The 15,343-nt window shown below is 33.4% G+C and overlaps 1 protein-coding gene across 5 annotated transcripts in view; it reads left to right on the top strand.

The window, feature by feature from the left end:
- Nucleotides 1–860: 860 nt before the first annotated feature.
- LOC148944630 (mesoderm induction early response protein 1-like) overlaps nt 861–15,343 on the top strand; it is a 97,423-nt gene continuing 82,940 nt past the window's right edge. For 2 of the 5 annotated variants that reach the window (XM_089100458.1, XM_089100454.1), the window contains exon 1: nt 861–964. The gene's annotated coding sequence lies outside the window, so the exon portion shown is untranslated. The remainder of the gene's footprint in view (nt 965–15,343) is intronic. The other 3 variants (XM_089100457.1, XM_089100456.1, XM_089100453.1) reach the window with 3 other exon arrangements.

The following is a 15,343-nucleotide window of genomic DNA, read 5'->3' on the forward strand; positions in this document are numbered from 1 at the left end:
CTAATATTTGCTCTATGCTATGATGCAGTGATGAATTAGCTGCAATAAGGCTATATTTTTCATAATGAACTACAAATGTGATGATATAGTACTTTTTTTTGGAAAGTACACTTTTAACATTTTTACTCACCAATGAAAATAATTTTTGATCTTTGCTAAAACTATGTCCAACTGTTTATGTTTCAATTAAGAAAGAGAAGTTTGAAGGCAGCCGGTTTTTTTTTGGAGGCTTGTTAATATATTGAACCAAAATAATATTCTAAAATATTTTTTCTAACCAAACAAAGGGTTGCAAAGAATTCTTTTTTGTAAAATAACTTCTTTTTGATGTCTTATAAACTGTATGCCTCTATTTGTAAGTCAATGAATAGTTATAATTTTCTAAGAACGATAATGGTAAGAAATGGAGGGGAACAATGGAAAAAAATCTTCGTGGTGGTGCCGAATTAGAATGTGGTCAATGCCAAGCCTGAGTCGTATTTAGTGTTGATGCTACATTGTTATCAACTTCAATTTTCTTGCAAAATTAGTAAAAAGACTAACACCAGATCTATTTTGGACCATATGTAAAATGTAAGCGTTACTTATATTTTTTTTCTTTCATAGGTTGTATATTAGCGGAATAAGATATATGAGATGAATTATAAATTCTACTCAGGCAACAAAAGCCTAGAACTTAAATAGAAAACGATGAAAATTTAAATTTGTATACTGTGGTATAGGAAAATTTTAGTGAGAGGATTAGAAAATGCTTTTTCTAAAACTGCAAACAACACTTGTTTTATTTTTAATTTGGCTGATTCTGTCCACGAAGAAAAGACGCATATTAGTCAGTTTTGTATTCTGAAATAAAACAGAACTCGCAACTGACTGCTGTGTAAAAAACACATCTATTATGTCACAGCAGCAACAATTTTTTGGAGGGATGCATCTGGCCTATTTCTAGATAAAAGTAGACCTTGTTGTTAGTATGATCTTAATTTTCTTTTCTGTACATTTTATTCTGGACTGTAAGATATATTAAAAATGATATGTTTGAGCACAGAGTATTTATAGGGTGAAAGACTACATTTTGGATCCAAGGTTGAGCTCAGAAAAGGGGTGAACTAGGCTTGTCTGTTGCTATAAAGACTGGTGGGCAGACAATGAAATTCATACTCTGTTCTTGACTAGATACGGTAAATATTGAGCAGTTCACATCTTTGACCTAAAAATAAAGTGAATAGCCTATAGCCTAACAATTGATGCCTTTTTGTAGTCTCTTTCTGAATAGGCTATAACAATTACTTAGGCCTATGGTGCAAGTTCAATTTTAGGTAAATATCTACCAAATCATATTATTGACTTACACATAAAGTGAATATACCACTTGATGCCTTTTTTTATGCTGATTACGAATATAATAGGCTAATCATTTCTATCAGAAATGAATTTTGGTAAAGTTCTACCAAATCATATTCTTGAGTTGGGAATAAAGTGAATACACCATTTAATGCCTTTTTTTATGCTGATTATAAATATAATAGGGTAAGACACCCAGTAGTTGGCCACCTGCCTATTCTTGGACATAATCTTTTATACTATTTTAATAACCAATTTACAATGAGCCGTTTGTATGTCCGAGTTTAGGCAGAATTGTCACTTGTTAGTAAATTCAAAAATAGGAGGCGCTGCACTAGTGAAACTATTTGAATTAGTAACCTACTTGTTCAGAAATTTTTCAGAAATTTTTTGATACAAAAATTAAGTTTCTAGGTGGTATAATACAGTAATTAGAGTAGTTTAAATGTCAAAAAGTTTTCAAAGTGATTAAAGTGTCCAACTACTGAGTGTCTTACCCTAAGCATTTCTATTGTAAATGAATTTCAGCCCCCCCCCCTATAAATGCCCATTCAGGGTTAGGTTAGGTATAGCCTATATAGGGGGAGGGGCTGAAATTCATTTCCGATAGAAATGCTTATTATATTTGTAATCAGCAAAAAAAAAAGCATCAAATGGTGCATTCACTTTATTTGAAACTCAATAATATGATTTGGTATATATTGACCGCCTTTTTTTATGCTCATTACAAATATAATAATCATTTATATCGTAAATGAATTTCAGCCCCCCCCCCTATATTTACCAATTCAGGGTTAGGTTGTAGAAGTATAGCCTATAACCTGAATTGGCCTATATAGGGGGGGGGGGCTGAAATTCATTTCTGATAGAATGATAACTATATTTGTAATCAGCATAAAAAAAGGCAGTAAAATTCTACTTTAGCTACTTTTGGCTATCTTGGGAAGGGGTTAGGTTAGGACAATGAGACTTTCAGGGATGGGTCTACAGACTGAAGTTTGTTCTAGGCAGGTATTTTGAAGAATCTGCATTCACTCCTACTTCCTCTAGAAGGTCCTAAAATTAACCTGCATGGCAGGTCTATACCCATTGAAATTTTGACACTAAAATCTTACCTTAGCTGTCAGTTATAAGTTTTTTTTTCTCTGGCTTTAGCTCTAAAGTGCAATTTCAGTTATTTGAGCAGAATTTTAAGACACATAAATAGTTTATTTTCAAAATTTAGGAAATGTACTTGCATATCTATAAAACCTTATAAAATGGGATTGAGCAAAGTTGTGAAGCTGAAAACAATTTTGTTGTACTTCATTTAAGCAGAAGATGTATTTTGCAAAGTTTCACTTCTATAACTCACATATTTTTAAAGGTCATCAAAGGTCAGGACCCTCTAGAGGGAGAAGCAGTGGAGGTAGGTACTTCAAAATACCTTCCCAGGACATACTTTAGCCTGTAGACCCATCCCCGAAAGTTTCATTTTCCTAACCTAACCCCTTTCCAAGATAGTCAAAAGCAGCTAAAGTATAATTTTACCAAAAAGGCATCAAGTGGTATATTCACTTTATGCGTAAGTCAATAATATGATTTGGTAGAACTTTACCTGAATTTCAGCCCCCCCCCTATATATGCCAATTCAGGGTATATATTTCTACATTTGGGTGGTGGGGGTAAAGTTTAAACTTACCTCCCATTTACATCAGAAACAAAATTTGCCCCCCCCCCTAACATAGAAATATATACCCTGAATTGCCATATATAGGGGGGGGGGGGCTGAAATTCATTTAAAATATAAAAGATTATTATATTCATAAACAGCAAAAAAAAAGGCATTGGGTGGTATATTCACTTTGTGTGTAAGTCAATAATATGATTTGGTAGATATTTACCCAATTTTAACCTAACTTTACCCAAATATATAGTCTATGCCATATTATATATTGCAAATCTTACATCACCAATGCACCTAGCTTTTCTAACCTAGCACCTATGATTGTAAATTTTATAGGCCTATCAGTGTATTGTGCATTTTGAGTGAAATATTTGAATTTGCTATTTTTCCCAAGCAAGACACCAGACTTTTTGGAGATAATCAGCTTGGATCCAAAACAGTGTTGGTTACCCAGAGACACATAGATTACTAGAATAGCAAATGTGCTATTAGATTTGGAGAGTAAAGTCACCTCTTTTTGCATACACTGTTGATTTATTGAAAGTGTTTGATAGTATTAATTGCATGCAATCTCTTGATGCTCTATTGCACATCAGTGTAAGTGTGATTATTGTTGAAACTATGAAAGTTTGGTACACAAATTCAACATTATCTACGAAATGGAGAGACACAAGTTTCAGAACCAATTAAAGTCAAAAGAGATGTGAGGCAGGGCAGTGTTCTTAGTCTTTTTATTTTCAAACATGCAATTTCCCTCAGATTCTGAACCATGTGTCTACTGCTTCATGGTATCAACTTATCTTATATAGCTTACACAGATGGTGTTCTTCTTCTCAGCAGATTGAAAATATGCTTGCAAGATAACTTAAATAGACTGCAAAACAAGCCTCAGTCAATTAGACTTTTTATTAACATTGAAAAGTGCAAGTTTCTGGCTTTCAACAGAGCTAAGAGCAATAGTGTTTCCCTTGTAAATCATTCAGTCCCTGCTGTGTCAGAGTTGAAATACCTTGGGTTAATGATTTCTGAATTGCTCCTCAAAAACAGGAAATCCATTATGAAGCACACAACCACCACCATTAAATGTGCTTACAGGATTGTTGTTCAAAATTGGGGGTGATATTCCAGGAAATCACTTGCTTCTGTTTATTGTTCAGTGTGCCAACCTCACATTATTTACCTCACTAGTGCAGCTCATCTACTTGCCAAGAGTGAAATAGATAAAATTAGTAAGTGCTGTTTTAGGTATGCAAAGTTTCTATTATTTTTTCCTAAGCAGCACCAAAATTCCTGTCTTCAAAAATTTGGAATTATGAATCCAGTCAAAGAATGGTCAAGAATCCATGAGAAGTCTGTGATAAAAGTGATACTGAATAGATGACATTTTTCTCTAATAATAACTTAAGTTTTTCTTTTTATTGGTGTATTTAGTTTTTTCCTTGCTCCACTATAATCTTTTGTAGCTGGTGGGTAAATAAATCATTATTATTATTATTATATTTCTTGTTCATTTTTGATTCTCAATTTTGTCCTCTGATGACTCAATTTACAGGTAAACTGATTTTAACAAGAGTGACACTAACATAGGTATATAACTATATCTAAAATACAAGAAAAAAGTATGATCTTTGAGGGCCTGTAAAGGGCTTAAAATTGTATTTGCGCCAAAAGCAATTATTATACTTAGAAAGAATATAAAAAAGGCATCAAGTGTTATGCTCACTTTATTCATAGGTCAGACATATTGACTATAGATATGGTAAAATTCTGGTTTAGGGGCTTTTTGCAATCTTGGAAAGTAGTACTAGAGTAGTCTGGTTAACTGAATGAAACTTTCAGGAATTAATCCAGGGCCAAAATTGGCATAGACTATAGGCTACTCTGGGAAGGTATTGCCAAGCTACTATGTCTACCCTTTCTGATTTATACAAGCATTCTGAATACAATAGATTCTGAATCTCTACAATAGATTCTGATTTATCTGAATTTTGAAAAAAAACTAGGCTAGGCCTATATCTTAGTTTCTAGTCTTTACATTGACTTTAGTTTTTGAAACTGGAATTCATAGGTAAAGGTATAGAATAGCCACTCATTGCAAAGACATCCTAGAACAAAAAGAGACACCTTTTTAGATTGTTTATTTTATGGTTTTGGTTAGCCTATATTTTTGACCATTCATCCCCTGACTAATGGTCTCAGATTGCCTTAGATTATGTAGAAAAACTATCATAATAATTAATGAAAACTGATTGAAAAATAAGGAAATGTGATTCATTGATACTTGCTGTATAACATGAAGTAAGAAATCCATCATTTTTTTTGTATTTATGCAGAATTGAGGCTCTTGAGAAGGAAACATGTTAAGAAAATAATTCTTATTTAATAATATGCAGAAAAATTGTAGCTGAAATATTTTGAAGCTGCTTCTTCTATACCAGTGTATAAATATATAGCTCAAATTATATATTTCCCATACAAGACCTCTTTGAATCCTGAAAAAAAACTATTTTACCTTAATTTCAATTGCTATTTCATTTTCTTAAAATCTGAATATGTAATTTGTATTATTTCAGTAGAATTTTAAGTCACATAAACGATTTTTTTTCTAAATTCTAAAAGTAAATGAAATTTTTTTTAAAACCTTACAAATTAGGGATTAAGCAAAGGTATGAGGGTAAAAACACTTTTGTTGTTTTACTTTTATAACAAATATTGTTAAAGGTCAATGCCCTCTGAAAAGCAAAGGAGTAGGGGAAGGGCTTCAAATGTCTTCCTTTGAGATAATTAAGGCTCTGTATACATTCCTGAGAGTTCTATCCACCTAATTCCTAAGTGTTTCATTTACTTGTCACAACTACTTTCCAAGATAGCAAAAAGCACTTAAACTAGAATTTTACCATTCAAACCTTCAGAAATAGATCTAAAGCTCAAATTATATACAAGGGAACTGTTATGAGCATCATACCATTGTTTAAGCATGAACTACAGAATTTTAAAGATTTGGAACCTATATCTTGAATATATAATAAAAACATTAATTTGGCTTAAAACCATGCTAAGATTGTGGGAATTATTTTTTCCAGACCTATAACCAAAGAATAAAGACTGATGCACAGGACACATTATAGTCATACTTGTTAGTAAAATCAAAATTGTGCATCACTGCTGAGGTAATTATGCACACTGTTCCTAAGTTTTTGACGTGAATATTGTTAAGTTTTAAGCATAAAATTTCATATTATCTAATCAGAGTCAGGATTTATGGCATAATTTTTTTAAACTAAAAAAGGTGGAACCTTGAAGCAACAGTTTTTCAATATGCAACAGGGTCTGACAAAAAACAAGAAGACACAGTATTAGTAGCAAGCAGTTAATAAGAAATTAGTGTTGGTACAAGTTTTTTAAACCAATTTCTTGCCATTTTAATTTTCCACTTCTTAAATTCATGTGTTCTTTTAAAATCAAGAAAAATCCTAGGTTATTCATAAAACTTAGCCCTTTTTTTTATTGACAATTGTAGTTGTGGTATGGGGGCAGTGTCCTAACCCGCCCTTTGCTGTGGTTGACCAAATCTACTGGAATTATGCATATGATATAAAATGAATACTGTTACATCCATTATTTTATGTTCTTTCCAAATATTAACTAGAAAAACTTTTTCACAAAATAAGTTTTTCAAAGAAAAGTAAAGAACTCCATTAAACAAAAAATTAGCAAAAATAAAATCAAATAATCTATCAAGCATAGAACTACCACAATTCAGCATCAATAAATAAATGAAACCCAAAACTAACCGAAATTGCGATAAATAATCGAGCCAAGCTCAAGACGATCAGAAATTAACATGAGTAGGGCTCATAACCCACATGCCCTCAACAGGCCAGAAAATAATTTGTACTTTACTGAAAAAAATGTATATGTTTTTACTTTTTATAACTTTAATAAATCGAATAATAGTAACATTCTGATTTCGAAATATCAGTATATGTATATTAAACTGACAATGCACATTCATTTGTATTTTTTTCAGTAAAGTGCAAATTGTGTTCTGGCCTTTGGAAGGCATAGGGGTTTTCAGCCCAACTTATTTTAATTTCTGCTTGTTTTGAGTTTGACTTGGTTATTTATTGTAATTTCTGCTTGTTTTGGGTTTCATTTATTTATCAATGCTGATTTGTGGTAGTTTCACGCTTGGTAGATTATTTGATTTTATTTTTGCTAATTTTTTGTTTAATGGAGTTCTTTATTTTTCTTTGAAAAACGTATTTTGTGGAAAGTTTTTTTTTTAATTCATTTCTATTTGTTTTATATTGACACAGTCTTTTCAGGGAAATAGAAAATAATACTTTAAATCTTTTCGTTTTTTGAAGAATTTATAGTTTTGCATATTATTTGTATGCTGGAGAAAAATTTTCAGCAATTTTTAACAACATACACTCTTTTAAAAATCTGGACACAAACAGTCGTGTTTAATTTAGTTTCATGCCTCCTCTAGTTGACCTGAAATGGAAAACTTGATACCATTTGCAAAAAAATCTGTTTACTTTCTTTGATAACTTGGATATTTTGATTTTGTCTTAAGGCAACATTTTGTTTTTAAACATAAAGATAAATGGGGGGGGGGTATAGGCATGGAAAGGGGATTAGTTTCCCTCCAATCACTTTCAACTATTAAAAAGCACATCAGCCCTTTCTATTTTCAATTGAATGAGACCTTTTCAAAGTTCCTATGACAACTCCTTTGATACAAAGTGCCCTGGTCTAAACAACAACAACAACAACAACAAAATAATACATTATACCCACATCGATCTTTAATATAAAAATGTCAAGCCTTCCATTAACTTCTGACTATTAAAAAGGACACTAGGCCTTTTGATTTCCAATCAAATGAGGCTTTTTTGAGTTTCTACAACAATGCTTTCTATAAACACCTTATATGCCCCCAGGGCATAAATTACAACCTTTACCCTAAGGGTGTGAGGGTGATTGTCATCCTCTAAGATCTAATTTCCAGGACTTTCAACTATGTTAAACAAAATGGCTATCCCAAAATTTTGAATGGATGTGTCTGGGAAAATGGTGAGTGTGAGAGGGATGTTAGTCACTCTCCCATCACTTTCAACTATTAAAAAAGACACTAGCCCTCTCAATTTCCAATTGAATGAGCCTCTTTTGAAGTTTTTACAACAACTCTATCTGTAAAAACCTTATATGCCCCCACGGCATAACTTACAACCTTTGTCCTGGGGGCTCTGGGGGGTTTGTCATCCTTAAATACATAATTTCCAGAACTTTCAACTATGTTGAACAAAATGGATATCTCTAAACTTTGATTGAATGTGTTTGGGGAAATGGTGGGGTGAGAGGGGGGTTAATTACTCTCCACTCACTTTTGACTATCAAAAAGGGCAATTTCAATTTCCAATCAAATGAGCCCCTTTTGAAATTTCTACAACAACATTCTATGCAAACCTTATATGCCCCCAGGGCATAACTTACAACACTTACACTGAGGGCTCTCATAAGGTTATCATCCTTAAAGACCTAATGTCCAGAACTTTTGACTATGTTGAACAAAATGGATATCTCAAAATTTTGATTGGATGTGTTTGGGGAAATGGTGGGTGTGAGAGGGGGGTTAATTATTCTCCACTCACTTGGCTACTAAAAGGGCACTAGCTCTTTCAATTTCCAGTTGAATTAGCCCTTTTTGAAGTTTCTACAACATCACTTTCTATAAAAACCTTATATGCCCCCTGGGCATAACTTACAACCCTTGCCCTGAGGGCATTGGGGGTGCAAGTGTTATCATCCTTTAAGACCTAATTTCCAAAACTTTCAACTACATTGAATAAAATGGGCATCAAAAAATTTTGATTGGATGTGTTTGGGGAAAAGGTGGTTGAGAGAGGGGGTTTAGTTGCCCTCAAATCACTTTCAAGACTATTAAAAAGAGCACTAGCCCTTTGAATTTCGAATCCAATGAATCCCTCTTCAAGTATCTACAACAAAGATTTCAATAAAAGTTTATATGCCCCCAGAGCATAACTTATAACCCTTGCCCTGAGGGCTGTGGGGGAGTGTCCTCCTCAAAAACATTATTAGTCAGCAGAGGAAAAGAAACTAAAATTTCCATCTGAAAATCAATGATGCTAAACAAAATGGCTATCTAAAAAATTTGATTGGATGTGTTTGGGTAAAAGGGAGCATGAGAGGGGGTTCAGTTGCCCTTAAATCACTTTTGACTATTGAAAAGGGCACTAGACCTTGAAATTTCCAATTAAATGAGCCCTTTTTCAAGTTTCTAGGACAAAGATTTCAATAAAAACTTATATGCCCCCAGGGTATAACTTATTACCCTTGCCCTGAATACTGTGGGGGGAGTGTCCTGCTCAAAAGTTTAATTTCCTGAACTTAAACTGCATGGAACAAAAAGGCTATCTCAAAATTTTGATTTGATGTGTTTGGGGAAATCGTGGGTGTGGAAGGGGTTTTAGCTGCCTTCCAAGCACTTTTAACTACTAAAAAGGGCACTAGCCTTTCAGTTTCCAATCAAATGAGTCCTTTTTGAAGTTTCTACAAAAACTCGTTCTATAAAAACCTTATTTGCCCCCAGGGTATAACTTACAACCCTTGCCCTGAGGGCTGTGGGGGGGGGGGGTTGTCAGCCCCAAAGACCTAATTTCCAGAACTTTTAACTACGTTGAACAAAATGGCTATCTAAAAATTTTCATTTGATGTATTTGGGGAAAAGGTGGGCATGAGAGGGAGGTTAGTTGCCCTCCAATCACTTTTGAGTATTAAAAAGGGCACTAGGCCTTTGAGTTTCCAATCAAATGAGGATTTTTTGAAGTTCCTACAACAACGCCTTCTATAAAAACCTTATATGCCCCCAGGGCATAACTTACAACCCATGCCCTGAGGGCTGTGGGGGAGTGTCCTCCTCAAAAGCATAATCTCTATCTGGAAATCAACTATGCTGAACAAAATGGCTAAATCAAAATTTTGATTGGATGTGTTTTGGGAAATGGTGGACGTGGAAGGGGTGTTCGTTGCCTTCCAATCACTTTTGACTATTAAAAAGGGCACAAGCCACTCCAATTTCTAATCGAATGAGCCCTTTTTGAAGTTTCTATGACATTTTTTTTTATATGAAGTGCCCTGGTCTAAAGGAAAAAAATAATAAATAACACCTTGTGCCAACATTGTTCTTATATGCCCCCAGAGCATAACTTACAACCCTTGCCCTGAGGGTTGTGGGGAAGTGACCTCCTCAGAAACATATTTTCTATCTAGAAATCAACTATGCTGAACAAAATGGCTATTTCAAAATTTTGATTGGATGTGTTTTGATAAATGATGGGCGTGGAAGGGGTGTTAGTTGCTTTCCAATCACGTTCGACTATTAAAAAGGGCACAAGCCACTCTAATTTCTAATTGAATGAGCCCTTTTTGAAGTTTCTATGACAACATCTTTGATACAAATGCCCTGGTCTAAAGGAAAAAAAATAACAAATAATACATTGTGCCAACATCATTCTTATATGCCCCCAGGGCATAACTTACAACCCTTGCCCTGAGGGCTGTGGGGGAGTGTCCTCCTCAAAAACATAATTTCTATCTGGAAATCAACTAAGCTGAACAAAATGGCTATCTCAAAATTTTGATTGGATGTGGATCGGGAAATGGTGGGTGTGGAAGGCGTTTTAGTTGCCTCACATTCTCTTTTGATTATTAAAAAGGGCACAAGACTCTCCGATTTCTGATTGAGGGAGCCCTTTTCGAAGTTTTTACGACAACTTCTTTGATACAAAGTGTGCTGGTGTAAAGGAAAAAAAAAATAAATAATACATAGTGCTGACATTCTTATATGCCCTTAGGACATAACTTAAAACCCTTGCCCTGAGGGTGGTGGGGGAGTGACCTCCTCAAAAACATATATTCTATCTGGAAATCAACTATGCTGAACAAAATGGCTATCTCAAAATGTTGATTGGATTTGTTTTGGGAAATGGTGGGTGTTGAAGGGGTGTTAGTTGCCTTCCAATCACTTGACTATTAAAAAGACCACTAGCCACTCCAATTTTCAATCGAATGAGCCCTTTTCGAAGTTTCTACATCAACTTTTTTGATACAAAGTGCCCTCGTCTACAACCAAGAAATAAACATACATTGTGCATATTGTGCCCACATATATTGTGCCCACATTGTTCTTTTCTTAGGCAGTGCTATTGTGCTGCCAATGATATCATTGTTACTTTTTTGATAATGTAACAGTAGTTACAGTTATAGCCCTAAGTTATATACAAAACTAGAAGAAACAATGAAATTCTTGTTTTACAATATACATTGAGTTTCCATTAACCAGATTATCATGTTTTCTTCCAATATTATCCATAATTCTATATCTTTTCAAATAATATTTTTATCCAACATTTCTATTTTCACCTCTCAGGCACAACTGATTATTCACCTTACTCAGGCCATCACTCAGGAAAAACTGGTCATTTCACCTGGTCAAAAATGAAAGAAAAAAAGCTTACAAAGAAGAGCTGACATATCATATGATGCAAAACAGCAGAAAAATATATTATTAGGGCTGTCAAGGGGGTAGGGTGGATTTTCAGAAAAGCAACCATAGTATTTGGAAAGAGCATTTAATATAGAATCTAATGGTACTGCTCTTACCTTATTATCATGTTTGCTTTAGATGTGATCAACCACAGCAAAATAATTATCTTTTATTGCCAAAATTTATCTAGGAATGGACTTGTCTCTATCAATTTTCTAAGCTCTAGAAATAAGGACAGGATCAAGATAGTAGATGAAAAGATCTTTTAGGCTATGAATGTTTCATTTGCCATACATAACTCAAGTAATTTCTAATATAGCAAAAACCCCTCATCTAAGCTGCTAAAATGAGTTCATTTATTCTCAGACCACTGTCATAAACAGAAAAGAAATGATTTGTGACCTTAGAAGTAGTTGATTAAAGGGGTAGCAAATCCCATATTTAGGATAATTTCTGCTTGTTTTTAAGTTTTAATTTAGTTTAGTTAAGTTTGGATGATTTTGCTTTCATGTGAGAGTAAATTTATTTTGTACAAATATGTGACTTGGTCTTTAGTGAAAATTGCGCAAATAAATTGCCAAAGGCATGAAAACTTATTCAAAGCATTTGTACTTTTTTTCTAAAGCTTCTGAAGTGACATCATTTTAGTGTTTCAAAATAAAACTTCATTTTGGCTGTGACACTTCCTTTGGAATTTTTGCACTTAAGCCAGTAATGCAGCCTGAATCTTCTTCTATTCTTTTAAGACAACTTTATTTGACACATGTTTAAAAAACTCTGCAACACCTGCTAAGAAAGCCTCAAAGGGCTGGCTGGCAGCAGTTTCTTGTATTCTACATTTTCTGATAACACTATTTTTAAGTGATTCTGCATGCTATTCATGTGCAGGTATCCACCATTCTTACTGATAATGCTAGCTGGGTAAGTGAAGATATCCACTAAGGCAATTTTCTCGTTAGCTAACAGCTTATTCACAATGGGTTTCCATTTATGCTGAGATTTAGCTAGCACTAATTTCAAATAATCAAAAATTTTCCTTAAACTTTTCAGCCAATCAGGAGATTCTGGGAAGAATCTGATTGGCTCAAATTAGTTTTAACTAAATCTCGGTATTAGTAAAATCTCATTAGAAATGGGCCTCGCCCAACATCACCTCTCTGTCCTCATTCCTATACAAATTGTTCTTTAAACATTATTTCGAACTGGAATATGTTCAGTTGAAATATGGTTAACATGGTAATAAAGAAAATCAAGTTCTTGAGCACCCTGTAGCGTTTTGTGTGCCCCTTGGGAGTTGGTCTTTTAAACATTGTTTTGAACTCGAATATATTTAGTTGAAATATGGTTAACATGGTATTAAAGAAAATCAAGCTCTTGAGCACAGTGTAATGCTTTGTATGCCCCTTGAGAGGTTGCAGAACCCTGGCTAAGTGCTTTTTGTTATACTGATATCTTTATAGCTAAGTGATTATGCGTTTCTAACTTCATAAAATTTGTAGTGATTGGCTTTAGAAAATCTTGTGCCTTAGTATTTTTGAAATTATTATATTTTCTTGAAGCTGAATGAAATAAATATTCCTGTAAGCATTGTTGACATACGAATTGACAACTTTTGCAGAAATCACCCTCAGTTTTTTTTTTTAAACTAGCTAGTTATTGCGCTTATTCTTTCACTCTTATTTTTTTACCGCAAGTTCTTACATGACAAATTAGTGCTTTACTGATAACACAAAACTGATGCAACGAAGTAGGACTAGAAGCAGAAAATTGCTTAAGTGGTCTGCAGAAAAAAGGATTGTTTATAAAGCTCTTAATAGTCTTTTTATCAGCCATGAGTTCAATAAATACAACATAATTTGAACTTTAATAATAAAAAAAAACTCAAGAAAGCTCAGTTTTCAGTAAAGCGCCAGGTTTTCAGAGTTGTTCAACTATAGGGAAGTATCACGAACCAGTTTATTCGAAATAACTTTTCACAAATATGTTGCATCGATTGCAAAGCAGTTATTTTTGTTCGTTTTAAGTTCCAACTTTGCTGTTTACTTTTATCAGAAAAAGTTTTTAGATTAATTTTTGTACATTTTTAAGGTTTTAAAAACATAGTCAATAAACCTTGTAAAAAGATCTTTTTCCAACTCAGGCAAAGAAACTAGAGAATTCGACATGAATTCTCGATACAATAAGGAATAAGGCATAAAATATAGGTTTAACTTTACATCTTTCTTAAACTATGCCCTAAAGAAAAAATAGGGTATATTATCCTTGGTGTCTTTGACGAGTTGTAAATAAAAATTCAATTATCTAATGTTATGCTACATGAAATGTATAGGCCAACTCGTTTTGGAAACCTGAAGGCCATTAAAAGGATCTAAGCATGGTGAAATGATCAATAGTTTCAAATTGAGCCTTTAAACATCTCTACGATGTTGCAGTTGCCTGCTAGTCACAGTGGATTCAATTGTGGTGGGGGGGGGGGGGTGGTATTGGTTGCCTGTGTCAAAGTTCATTTTTACCCGTCGAGATTTCAAAAAATACCTTTTTTGGAGTATCTTAATTGGAAAATGTCTTTTTTAGTATTTTCATTGAAAAAAAAAAATGAAAAAAAAACAATAAAACAAATTTGATCCCCTCTAGACAGTAAAAATATATATTTTGTCTCCCCCACTTATATTTTTGTTAATTGACAGCAGTAACCTAACCTAGAATTAGTCTAGCCACTAGAACTAGCCCAGTTCTATTAGTCAGCCGACGATTTATGAAAAATACTAAGGGGCGGGGAGGGGGGAATATATAAGAGGAAGGACTGTATTACTCATACTTAAGGTTTCGACCATGGAGATTGTGATGGTAGGTATACCCTTTTCATGCTTCCTAGCCTTTTCAGTCCAGATATGACATCAAAAATCGCCGTTTTTGGTGCTATATGGCACTTTATGTAGAGGTTTTGAGCTCCTATATGCAAAAATGTGGAATTTTGTTGTTTTTTTTGCCCGAAGAAAGATCACGGATGCCTGTTTGTTTATTTATTTTTTTATTTTTTTTTTTATTTTTTTCAATTCAAACTTTTTATTTCCTCCGAATACGAAGAGTAAAAAAAATAAATAAAAATAATAACCACTAATCAACAGGCCATAAAATTATTTTAAACTATATAACAACAAATACGCAAAGGCCTTCAATCAAAATTACCACACAAATTAACACTTCATTCAATAGATAATAAATTAACACTTCATTCAAAAATTAAATAAAATAAAATAAATTAAGCTTCGTGCGCAGCTCTATATAAATTATGAGAAAAAACATTTAATTTGGATAAAAAATTCTTTTGCTTTTTCTCCAAAACATCAACAGGGTTTTTTATTTTATATGCATTAATTAAAAAAGTATGTGATTCAGATTTATAAAAGCGGAAAAGTAAATTATAAAAATTAAAAATTGTGGTTTTTACATGCGAAATATTAATAATTATAAAAAACGGTAGAAGCTATGAAAAAAATAAATTTTGTGGCAAAGCGACTGTATTATATACCCGAGCCAGTGATTTCCGAGAAAGAAGATCGCGAAGACAAATTACTGCCCCGAAACTAGACGCTATTCTACTTTTAACTGCTTTAGAAATAGAAGCACGGCATAGAGCTAAAGTTGGTCCATAAGGCACATCAAGATATAAAAAAGATTCCAAAAGTTTTAAAATACTATCATAAATACGGACAGAAATTTCTGAGTTAACGAGATCATTAGCCTTAGGACCAAGAATT

This window comes from Artemia sp. Qi Xiang Cuo, chromosome 14 (genome assembly GCF_049724085.1).
Source record: "Artemia sp. Qi Xiang Cuo chromosome 14, ASM4972408v1, whole genome shotgun sequence".
NCBI lineage: Eukaryota > Metazoa > Arthropoda > Branchiopoda > Anostraca > Artemiidae > Artemia > Artemia sp. Qi Xiang Cuo.